The sequence below is a fragment of the Anarrhichthys ocellatus genome, unplaced genomic scaffold (assembly GCF_004355925.1).
Source record: "Anarrhichthys ocellatus isolate YVR2014 unplaced genomic scaffold, GSC_Weel_1.0 scaffold5, whole genome shotgun sequence".
Lineage (NCBI taxonomy): Eukaryota > Metazoa > Chordata > Actinopteri > Perciformes > Anarhichadidae > Anarrhichthys > Anarrhichthys ocellatus.
In genome coordinates, this window is record NW_022280035.1 from 11,775,439 (window position 1) to 11,788,817 (window position 13,379).

Here is a 13,379-nt window from a genome sequence, read left to right on the forward strand (position 1 = left end):
AGGGGTCCTGGTTATAGCCACAGAGTACAGATCTGTTGACAGACAGGCATCAGTCAGAGGCCTTTATCTTTCTCTTTGCCTTTTCCCCCACCTTTCTCTCTTGTTCTCTCCTTCCTCTGAGGGAGCACCACTGACAGCTTTGCTTAAATATTTATGCTGACAGGGAAAAGACAAGAATGTTATCGCCAACAAGGCGTGCTTCCATATCAACACGTGCTCTGACCCAGCCACTCACATGAAACATTTGTTCCTACGACCCCTCCACCTTCTCTTAGAGCTAGTTAAAAAGGTATGTGCACCAGTGAAAAGATTGTGGACCCAGATAAGATAATCCCCAGATGTATGTAGCTGCTTTCATTAACATACCTATGTGATAAAATTACATAGGTATGTGTCAAGGCAGGAATCACGACACAACATTTTTTTGAACACACCTTCCAGCTCCTCTCTCCAACCCTGTGACATGACCCTGCACCACCTTTCCCCTTACTCAGGCACACTCTGCCCTGTCGCTCACTCTTTTGAGTTCATTTGTCTGTCCACTTACACAGCACAGATGGGCTGGTGTTACAGTGCGCTGGGGCCTCGGGGACATGTGTGCGAGAATGAGACAGCGCTATACACAGATGTCACATCTCATGTGATGCACATCCCATTAAAAAAAAAAAAAAAAAAAGAAGGGGGCTGGACAGCTTCTCCAATCAACAGATCACCTTTTCAAACAGCCCTTTGTTCTCGACCCCTCCAGCAGCTGGCAGCAATTAGCTGCCAGGACAGGACACAGCAGTCCAGCTTGCCAGTCAGTCCATTATGGAGCCGGGTGAGGCATGGGAGTGGAAGCACAAGCATTAGATCTGTGATAGATGCTGTGGAATCTCTACTCCTTCATCGTACACACCTGATTTGGAAACTTTTCAAGGCGTGCCGTTCCCAAAGCAGGGCGACGCACATGTTAGGTCAACCCAAATTATGCTTCAGAGGGGTTTTTACTACATACCATAGTTAGATATAGAGATATTAGTCTCCATGCACGGCTGGTTTCTGCTTTGTCAAGTTGGCACAGGAAAGGTGATGATTTCAGTGTACCCAGTGGACTGCAAGGTCTCCCCTTGAAAAGTCTCGTTGCTGACAGCAATAATAAATTGCAATCTGACCAATCAATTGTAGACCAGCTTGAACCCCTTAAGTCCTTAAGAATGAGAGGCGGGGGGGAAAATCAATTTGCAATTTACATCAGGCTGATGAGTGTTGAAAACACTGAGAAAGAGACAGCGCAGAGGATCCGAGTATAATTACATCCCATAGCCAGTGCAGAGCTGTGGCCCCAACATCATCATAGATTTGATAAGCAATGGTACTGATTAGAAACTCACAGTACACACACTCCTGTCATCCATGCGCACAGCTCACTACGCTGCCAGGTGTCACACACGGGTGAAGATAATTTGTGTCGCATCAACGGGCAGCAAGTGTGTGATGACAACCCTTTTAGTGGCCCGGCGCCCTAGAAACGTGGCTACCTGGTGGAAAGAGGACACCACTGAGGTTAAGGAGCATATTGAGCCGGGACGGCGTCTCAAGTGCCAGAGGCTACTGCCATGTTGTGCTGAAGCCCACGGACTCACATGTGGCGATATCTGATCCGTTGAAAGTGTCAAGGGAGCACCGGACTGTGGCGCTTTTATTTTATTCCCATGCACAGAACAGGATGAGGAGCGCAGGAATTATTTCCATCCTCTGTCGCTCATTTCTCTCGTAAACACAAACGCAACACATAAAGAGGGTCTCAACACAGTCATGCAAAGAGCGCGGCGCACAGCTAGAGACGGAGCCAAAAGTCATAATGAAAAACAGAAGCAGAGGGAGGCGAATGAATAGTCGCGGTTTCGACTCTGTTTTGTTTTCTAGCGGAGACAGAAAGAAGAGGCAGAAAAAGGAGCAGACTCGAAGGGTTAAACGTTGGCAAAAAGCGGGGAGGGGACAAAAGGCCTATTGTAGGGGCCAGAAGTGTCCCCGGAAAGGAGGGGAGAGAAAAGAAAGCCACCACTGGCTGGTCCCCGGGACCCCATTGTAAGTGAAGGGGAGTGCATCCACGCATGACAGATGTCCCTGGCCATTGTTTCCCCCTGCAGCCTCCTCTCTGCCTCCTGCTCCGGCTCTGGAATTCCATGAGACGGCCTCGGCCCGTGAGAGTCGCTCCGCACGCCTCGACTCCCGCTCCGTGTTCCCCCACCGCCACCCTGGCTGTGTGCAGTGGGTGTATTAAAAAGGTGGGGATGGGGGCTACACTTCTCAGGAGGAGCTCACAGTGTGGTGCCAGAAATGATCGTTACTAGACGCTGCTGTTCCCACCAGGCCTGTCACGAATGGTGCTGCAATTACTAAGACGGGGTGCGTGCACAGACATATAGTCGTGGATACATAGCAGATGTCTGTACGCACGAAAACAAAGAAAATCACTTGTACTACATAAGTCACTAAGACCAGAACATGAAATCTGACATCCACCAACTTGGAAATCAATAAAAAATAAGATCCAACTGCATCTGTAATCATCTGAATGGCTTCTAAAAACAGCACTCACGTTTTATTTTGGCCTCAGGGCTGTGAAGCAAAAAGGCAATTACGAAAGTGTTAAGTGAAGCGCAGGTGAAAGCTTTTTGCAACATAAAGAGTTGAGGTAAGCTGTTTCTACAAAGCACCGACGTTTTGCATTCCCCCATTCAGCGGCCCACCATGTGGCAGACATACAGAGGGCCGTCAGTCACAGCAACAGTGTGCCAGTGGGAAGTGAGCGCAACAATGGTCGTGTCTGGTTAATGGGTGAGAGAAATAGCAGACAACCTCTCATTTCTATACCTTACCACCACACACACTGTCTGTTCTCTGTCCTATTCTTCTCTCACTAGTAACCGCATTCTACCAGCACTCGCTCACTCAGACTCCAATCAGCTACCCCTCCCCCACTCTCCTGTTAACATTCATTTAAAAAAAAAAAAACACACCACACACTCGCATTCCAATGCTTAAGCACGAGAGTGTCAGAGAGAGAGAGAGAGAGAGAGAGAGAGAGAGAGAGAGAGAGATCTCTAGACAGAGTGGAAAATCAGTTTGAAAGCAATGAATGTTTACCAGGTGGATCAATGGCTGGCTGTTAAATAATTTGGTGGATTATAACAGTGCTGAGGAGTAGCTGCTGCTGCAACACCCAGTAACTGTAGTCAGCTCATTACGGTCAATACACATGCAACGTAGGGCTGGCCGGGTGATATTCCATATTCTAGGTGATAGAAAGCTATCCATAGAAAAAGTTTATATGAATTAACCATGTGGTAAAGTCTATTTTTGTCTACTCCTGTGTGAATGAAATACTACTAAAAGTACTGAATATTTTCTAATTTTATTAAGAACTTAAGTACAAAATGATCAGCTATTCTGAGACATTTGAGTTAGTATGTGGTTTCTATCAATTCAGACAAAGTGATTTGGGTATCACAATATATGACTTCAGAACAATATAATTCCATTAAAAGACAATAAATTATATTGAATTATAGCAACTACACATATAAACAGAATATTCTGACACAGACGCTGAAAGAGAAACACATCAGAGTCCGTTTACAGGTCTCGGGGAGTTCTTCTGCGTGCGTGAAAAAAAGAGTTGTGTACAGCGCTCTGTGGCTCAGGAGAGAGCTGCATGACATCTGATGAACAGCCTCAAGCTACGATTCAAAATCAACAATCTCTTTGTTTTTCATATTTTTGTATGTAAGTGACGGTGGCATTGTCTGACTTTTCACCTCCACCCTAACCACTGAAAACAGATCTGTTTGTGCCCGTCCTGAACCTTCTATCCCTGGGGCTCTTTTTCTTTTCTTTTTAAAGCTCAACTATTTACCATTTGTTCATCTCTCTTCTTCACTGTCACCATGTGGCTCCACATAAGTGCATAATTGAAACACCCATTTTTCTGTAATGACTGTCAGGTTAATGTCAACGGAGAAGCAACATTAGTGTCATACATGTTTCTCAACCCACTCATGTTAAGAGCCACGTCTGGTGTCACAGCTGATGTCTCAGAGCCAAAACACAAGGGAAGGAGCTGCCCACAAAGAGTATTTATTCTTCCTAACTACCCTCCATAATCTGGTCTGACCTTCAAACCAGTGGTGAAGAAACGCATGACATACGGCCTAGCCTGCCTGTCCACAGGGCGAACCCTGGATTGGGCCAGCAGACCCCTGGGTAAAGTCAAATGAATGCATGTAAACATTTAGCCCCCTGCGCACTGTGCCGTGATCCCCTGCATGGGCTTAGGTGACCCCAGTCAACATCAATCAGATAGAACACAATGGGAAGAGGCACACGGGGCAAAAAAACAGGGTCAACCGCACTTTAAATAAGTAGACATGTATGGCAGTATGGAAGCAGAGCAGCCCTGTTCTCCTGCTCGTGGGTAAGCTGGGCACTCCTGCTCCCTCGACCGTGAGCGGCAATTACGAGGAACCCTCAATGCATGAGCTTTAGAGATGAGTGGATTATCCACTTGGGCGGATTTAAGACTAATCTGCCATTTCTGTTGTCCAAATCAAATCACAATAGGATACATATAGGGTTTATGCACTGATATTATGATTTCAAAGTATGGACAGAAGGAGGGCAACTCACAGAATGGCCAGGGGAGTGTTGCAAGGATTTGGAATATGATATAACAACAAGATGAAGGGCTTTTTTTGGATTTAGTTTAGATAGCCCAACTGGTCACCGCTTCTCCAAGAGCCCAGTACAAATTGTACGATGACAATCTATAACCTCTTTCTTACAGCTTAGCTAAACTCTACCTCCCAGGAACATGCATCAAGTAAACAGACAGGGAGTGACTGTGTTGACATCGGCAGGGACAGCATTGCCATATCTATCTGCCTTTTGGTATAAGAACTATCAGCAGAGTAGATCACGTCTTCGCCGCTGTAACATGCTGAGTTACAGCATGTTCAGCACTGCGGCAGAGCGACAAACGCAGAGAGCTAATGACAAACATTAACTCCTGTGATCCTCTCTGACTGTCAGCAGGAGCAGTGACTTTGTGAAAGCAAGCGCTGTGTCTGCGTGGACATAAACACATGAAATCATACGCACACGTTCCCATGCACACGTGTAAAAAACAACAACAACAATGTACACAAACGGCACGCTAGATGGTGGCTGTCAGTTAAAATCTCTCGCTCTGACAGCCCTGGCCCCTCATTTCATTATCGCTCCTCCTCTCTGCCAGACACTTACAATCCCATTACCTTCTACAGCTCAGCTGCGAGCCTCCCTACACAGACACAAACACATTGATCCAACATCTGAACCAGCAAACCACGAGGGCAGACACGAGACATCCCAGATTCACAACCACACAATCAACAGGAAAGGATGTGCAAACGTCTTCAAAGCTAATTCAAATGAGTTACATCACTCAAATGTTGTGTTACAAGAGGATTTTACTTCTGATTAACTGCCTCAAACAGACAGAAAATATTACTGCCATACTTTTGGGAAAAAAACAAAAATAAATTCTCGTAAAATTCGGTGAGATGAACATTCAAACTGTTCTGAAACACCCCCCCCCCCTGCTCTCTCTTCGCCCCAAGAAAATGACTTGAGGCTATGAAAACGTACGACGCAATCACTTGGTGTCTGAGGTTTGAGACCACAGTTGTCCACAAGCATTCTTCAAAACTGCTGTAAATAGACTTCATCCTCGGCTGCACCACAACCATATCCACCCAAGGCGACCGCTCCACCACACCCTCCACCTCTTCCCCCAGCGGAGAAAAGGCCCGACTCCATGCTACAGAAGCTTTTTGTTGAGTATTTAAGTTATAAGGGAGAAAAAAAAATCAAAGACCACCAGGTCTGTCTTCCATATGCATTTGCAGGGAAATAAAAGAAAGAGGACAAGAGATGGAGTAAAGGAAAAGGGAACCGGGAGGCAACAACATTTAGTGGGGATGCGGAGAAAAATTCACAACTAACGTAAGCTGCTGTGTCCTTGCGTCTCGCCCTCTTCCCCACCCCCGCTGTACCGGCTCTGCTTTCTCCGTCAGGGCCGCCGAGCGTCCATGCCCCGAGTGCGCTCGCTGGAGCACAAGGCCCTTCAAGAATGGAGCCCATTCAACAGCCTGCCTACAGATGCTCGCCAAAACAGTCCTCCAGGCTACGGCAGGGAGCAGAAGAGGGGAGAGAGCAGGAAAGGGAGATAGGAATCGGATAGCCTATCATTAACAGACCAAATAAATGGAAGGAAAAATCTCAGGCTAAACCACTGCCCTCAGTCGTGATGTTTATAGGTGATAGCTTTATTGTTTCGTCTCCTGTGGCGTTTCAAAGACCTGCTATGCCTCGACAGAGAAGGCGTTTATTGTTACAGATAAATTGTCTAATGTGTAGCATCCACTGTGGTTCACAGACCCTCAAACCCCCAAGTGAGGCACGATCCATATAAGAGCATTGCATGAGAGTTTCTCTTCAATGTAAAGCAAGCTTACATCTTACGTAACATCCATCCTGTTGATAGGTACATTATTTGTCTTTTCATTCAGATGTAGTTTAGAATAATGAGAAAATGCAGTTTGTGTCTCACATTTTTCCAGGAAATGAAGTTAATGAACAGGATCGAGCTCAACATAACACTTCACTCACTGACACTCCGATGCTGCATCAAAGATCTCCCCCTTACCGAGCCGTCACGTGATGCGAGGCAAAGGAGTCCCCTGTGTGAAAGAAAAGGCACGGATCAATGCAATATTAATGTATCAATCAGCACCAAGTTATCAAGCAGCAGCTGAGAGAACAGCAGTGCAGCCCATGTAAGCATGACCCTCAGCTATATGATCCCTGCACTGAACTCCCTATCTTCTGTTAGAGATAATATATATATAACGAATATAGACTCAAACATTTATACCCCTCCTCCCCGGGGGTAATGTCGGAGGAGAATAGCTAGTATGAGTTGAGAGGTGTGTGTGTGTGTGTGTGTGTGTGTGTGTGTGTGTGTGTGTGTGTATTCCTGCAAGGACATTCCTCATTAATACTATATGACTGCATCATCCCAACATGCCACCAGCTTCTTTAACTGACCAAAATGGCCAAATACTTGCCTCTTCCATCAGCGCCTTTATCTCATAATGTCAGGCATCTCAAAGTCTTTGTACCTTTTAGGCTGCAGATACAAGAGCAGAGTTTCTCATGCTTCAGCTTTGGCACCCACATCGGATTGATAGAAAAGTGGACAAGATTGTCAAACATTTCCTCGATGGATTTTTGTTTGTTTCCTTTTTAACAACAGTAAATTAAATGTTGAAATGTATTAATATTTTTGTCTAATACATCTGCAGCTATACCATCCTAATCTGACAATATAAATGACATAATTAAATATTAATTAAGATTTGACAGGTTGTTACAGTTGCTGGGGTTAAAAGAATTTGAGATTTAAAATAAACAAGGTTTTAGTCTCGGAAAGGGTTGAGCAACTCTACTCTGGAGGTCTTATTGAAAGGCTCCTCGACATGACCGCGCAGAGACCTCGCTGCAGTGCTGTGCTCAAGTCTGACACCTAGTGGCCAATGCATGGAAGTACGCCACATACAGACACTTGCAAAAATGAAAAGCAAGAATTGAAAATATCTATGAGGTATGTCAATCAAATAAATAAAGAGGTGACTATCTTTCGAAAGAAACTTATCTAGTGCTTGTAGCGTATTTCTACCATCTCCTGGTGTTCAGACAGCAATGACTAAGTGCCTTGACAAGATCTGAACAATTGTTAACCATTTAACTTCAACAAGACCAAGTTGATGGGTTTAAATTGTTGCAAACTTAAGTTGAGATGGAAAAGTCAGTCTCAACGTTGAATTGTCTGAATTGTACTTACATGGTTCAGCTGGGAGGAGTGAGGTTTTTTGGGGGGGCTGGAGAGGGGATGTCATCTCAGTTGTGTACTCTGTCCCGTCCTGAAACAACGTTCATAGCAGTCATCCACTGAGGCCCAGGCTAGCTGTGGCAACGTTAAGAGTGCTTACAACTAAATATCTGTGACAATTTATAAGCTACAAGAGTTTACAACATGCATTTGTTAATGTAAATATTTGCAATTTGGAACATATTTGAATGACTTAATTATCTACGCCATGTTTTGCTACCTTGGCTATTTATGTTCAATCAAAATGAGCTGTTACTGTTACTTATCAGGTCAAATATTGCAAAACCACAACGTGTCAAAAAACTTAACAAATGCAGAAAAAAAAAACCGACATATTTATCTCATTGAGAGCAATGATAGATTAGATAGGTAGGCCTGCAGGTGAGCTGGTGGAGAAGAAGTGTCCAATGGGAAAAATACATGGGACAAAGAAGGGTCTGATGGGACAAGATGGAGCTTTCTCAACCTATTCCCCCTTTCGAGAAAAGGCCTGACTGCAATATTATTCAATATTTAGGTTATAAGGAAGACAGAAATCAAACCCTTCCTGTTCTGGTCTAAGAAGGCACAAGACCACCAGCATCACAGACGAGGCTGAGCGGAGTTTCTTACATCAGGCCCGATCCTGGCCTTGAATACCCTTAAATAGCTTCATACGTTGTCCTTTGTACCAGAATATCAGATTAAGAAATCACTGCTAAAAAAAAAGCAATATGTTGCATTTCATCAATACAGCAACTATAGTACATTATAGTTTGTAATAAATTAAATAAAAACTACATAACTGTTTTATGTTTTACTGTAAGGTTCTTGCCAGACTTTGTTGCAAAGACAGAACTAAATATCTACTCTATTCTCAAATGTTCATCCAAATATCAGCCTGGGAGACACCGCAGCTGAATATACTCAATGGCTTATATTTCAAATATAAAAAAAGTGAACAGTACAGTTTAGGAGTCATTGTCTTGACGTCAGACACCAGAACACCATTTCTTCACACCTGCTACCGTCTGAAGAAGTGAGAGTGGGCTCTGACATTTGAACTCTCCAGAGAGCACATGTCAAACGTCATCCTAGTTCAGATCAGCTTTGATTCAGACCCCCCTAATGAGGAAGAGGATCATCAGCTGTGGGAGGTGACCTACAGTAGATGTCACACCCGGACACCTGATGTCTTTATAAGATGACAGTTATCAGTACTTGCAGTTTAGTCCACTCTCGGTTTTTCTTCAAAGTGTAGAGGGGTTTGTCCGTGGCTTCATCAATATTTCACTGCATGTGCTCCAGACAAGCAAATACAGCACTTCATTGGACGCGTGTCACTGTCAAAGTTCCCGAAGGTGAGTTTTTTTTTCTTTCTTAAGAAATGCAATGTTTTGGTATCTGATTGAGGAGGATAAACTGTGTGTTTGTGCTCTTGGTTAACTGTTGACTAGGCGACCCAAGGATGAGCCTACACGTGTGGTATATGCTGGTCCTGTTTCTCTGTCCGAGCACTAAAGAGATGGTTGTCGACAAAACCAGACCAACAAGGTGTGTATTCAGTCTCTGTTTATATAATTGGATACTGCCATGTTCAGACGTTTAGCAGCACTTTAGCAGATTTTATATGATTCCACAAAATAAAGGCATTCTGATAAATCAATATTTGACAGGAAATGACAGCTCCTTTACATTTTACTGTAGCCATTTCTGCTGAAAAATAAATTAAATAAATATACTCAAGTCTGTGAAATCTCTATATGAAAAATGCACTGAAATCGACTGTGAATTAAATAATTTACCTTCATCAACACCGCTTTTCTTAGATGGCATTCCTATCAGATGGAAAAAGGACGAAACATTATCCGAAACCTGAAAAGGCATTCAGAAGGGACGTTCACCAGCGACTTCACGCACTATCTTGATAAGATTAAGGCGAAAGATTTTGTGGAGTGGCTGGCCAGCATCAAACGAAAAGGGTGAGCTGGAAAGCAACATTTATACCATTATACAGTGGGTACGGAAAGTATTCAGACCCCTTTAAATTTTTTACTCTTTGTTTCATTGCAGCCATTTGCTAAAATCAAAAAAGTTCATTTTATTTCTCATTAATGTACACTCAGCACCCCATCTTGACAGAAAAAAACAGAAATGTAGAAATTTTTGCAAATTTATTAAAAAAGAAAAACTGAAATATCACATGGTCATAAGTATTCAGACCCTTTGCTGTGATGCTCATATTTAACTCACATGCTGTCCATTTCTTCTGATCCTCCTTGAGATGGTTCTACTCCTTCATTGGAGTCCAGCTGTGTTTAATTAAACTGATTGGACTTGATTAGGAAAGACACACACCTGTCTATATAAGACCTTACAGCTCACAGTGCATGTCAGAGCAAATGAGAATCATGAGGTCGAAGGAACTGCCCAAGGAGCTCAGAGACAGAATTGTGGCAAGGCACAGCTCTGGCCAAGGTTACAAAAGAATTTCTGCAACACTCAAGGTTCCTAAGAGCACAGTGGCCTCCATAATCCTTAAATGGAAGAAGTTTGGGACGACCAGAACTCTTCCTAGACCTGGCCGTCCAGCCAAACTGAGCAATCGTGGAAGAAGAGCCTTGGTGAGAGAGGTAAAGAAGAACCCAAAGATCACTGTGGCTGAGCTCCAGAGATGCAGTAGGGAGATGGGAGAAAGTTCCACAAAGTCAACTATCACTGCAGCCCTCCACCAGTCGGGGCTTTATGGCAGAGTGGCCCGACGGAAGCCTCTCCTCAGTGCAAGACATATGAAAGCCCGCATAGAGTTTGCCAAAAAACACATGAAGGACTCCCAGACTATGAGAAATAAGATTCTCTGGTCTGATGAGACCAAGATTGAACTTTTTGGCGTTAATTCTAAGCGGTATGTGTGGAGAAAACCAGGCACTGCTCATCACCTGCCCAATACAATCCCAACAGTGAAACATGGTGGTGGCAGCATCATGCTATGGGGGTGTTTCTCAGCTGCAGGGACAGGACGACTGGTTGCAATTGAAGGAAAGATGAATGCGGCCAAGTACAGAGATATCCTGGAAGAAAACTTCTTCCAGAGTGCTCTGGACCTCAGACTGGGCTGAAGGTTCACCTTCCAACAAGACAATGACCCTAAGCACACAGCTAAAATAACAAAGGAGTGGCTTCGGAACAACTCGGACCATTCTTGACTGGCCCAGCCAGAGCCCTGACCTAAACCCAATTGAGCATCTCTGGAGAGACCTGAAAATGGCTGTCCACCAACGTTCACCATCCAACCTGACGGAACTGGAGAGGATCTGCAAGGAAGAATGGCAGAGGATCCCCAAATCCAGGTGTGAAAAACTTGTTGCATCATTCCCAAGAAGACTCATGGCTGTACTAGCTCAAAAGGGTGCTTCTACTCAATACTGAGCAAAGGGTCTGAATACTTATGACCATGTGATATTTCAGTTTTTCTTTTTTAATAAATTTGCAAAAATTTCTACATTTCTGTTTTTTTTTCTGTCAAGATGGGGTGCTGAGTGTACATTAATGAGAAATAAAATGAACTTTTTTGATTTTAGCAAATGGCTGCAATGAAACAGAGTGAAAAATTTAAAGGGGTCTGAGTACTTTCTGTACCCACTGTATATACTGTCATACAGTTACAATGTTTGAGAGGCATATTGGCCTAATATTTCCCCTTTTACCAGTAGTAAAGAGTAACTGAACATATCTGTGTAATTCTCCATCAAAGTAAAAATGGTTCACATGTTGTGTCAGTATTTTAGATTGGATGCATGTTGTTTTTTTGTTTGACTTCAATTCCTTCATTTTTTACCTGCAGGTGTCATGGAGAACTGCTCTGCCTTGCAGCAGAAGTTTAAAACAGCCCAGATTACATGTGTTGAAGGCTTAATCCTTCTTTACGTCATCCAGCAGCATAAAAGAAGAAAAACATAGAAAATACTGTTTTTTTTTTTTTGTTTTTTTTATTCTATTTATTCTTAAATAAAAAGTACATTTCGCACTTTGCTGTTCCCAAATACGCAATAAAGTGAAAAAGTCATCAAGATGTTCACTTTTGTATCTCATCTTGCATGTTATTTAGAAATGTCCATTTACGGGATACTGTTATTTAAAATGCAGTCATGTTCAGATTCTGACACCTTACAGAGAATGCAGGCTTTATTTATTTTTTGCCTCTTATTTTGATTTTCTCTACAGTATGAATAAACTAAGATGCAAGATGAAAAAAATAACTTGAGATAATCGATTTCTGAATGCATTGTGAATTCACTTGTATGTTTTTCATGTTGTGATGCACACAAATGTATTTTAAAGTTGTTTGAAATTTTAGAATAAAATGTTTTGTATTGCCATTGGAGATTGATCATAGGTGCTGTCTTATCTATTCAAATGAAATGAAAAGATGGGGCAGTATTTAGTGATCTGTATTAGAAAAAGGATACATTTGATACATACAGGGGGATGACCAGAGGTGGGTGCTGTTGTTCAGCAAATCAGGAGGATCAGCCAGCCTAACACCTCAGTGATCAACACAGGCTGAATTTGGGAATCTAAAAAAAAAAGTCAGTGCGTGGGTGTAAAGGCATCTGTTTGGTTTCTTTTTGCAGTGCAGACTGTATATAGCATGCACTTTGTTCACACAAATGTACATTGTTGCACAATATGGTTACGCAATCAGGCAATCAGAAAACAAAGAAAGTAATGGAGTTAATGTTTAGAAGGAGAGCTGGTGGAGTTAAGGTAGATGGAGAGAAGCTGTGGGATATTACTGGTGTGGTGGTGGTGTAGGTTTCATGTATGTGTGTAAATATTGAATTGGTTTATGTATCTCATTGAGAAATGTGTGTTGTGTGAGGGTGCAACTGTGTGTGGGGGGTCTTGGCTTCAGGCCATAGCTATGATTAAGAGCTCCCTCTTTTGGGCTCCAGAGGGAGACTTGGGGAGGAAGGGAGGGAGAAAAGGAGAAAGGGAGGGAACACCAACAGAGCACCGGAGACAACCCTCTGATCTCAGTGAAGGGTTGCAGTGGGACCAGATAGTAGGAAACCCCCCTTTTACTGCCAGCGATTTGCACTTACTGCCTGTCTGACATTTACCAACAGGACTGCAGCAAAATGGGACGGAGCATCTTAGCGTTGCATAGCAATGGATGAAGAGTCCTTGTAAATGATGTAAAGCTCTCATTAGTGATTAAAGGACTATAATAACATTCAGTGTCACTATCGTGTGTATAAAAAGCCAAAGCCTCGCCTTGAACAAAAGGCTAATACTGGCAAAGGAAAACTGTGACACGTTTAATCGTTATATTTAGCCACGTTCAGATCTACCCACAGAGAAACCACATGCTATGTGGTAACATACTTCAGAAGGAGGGGAGGTGGGGTGAGAGGAAAGCGAT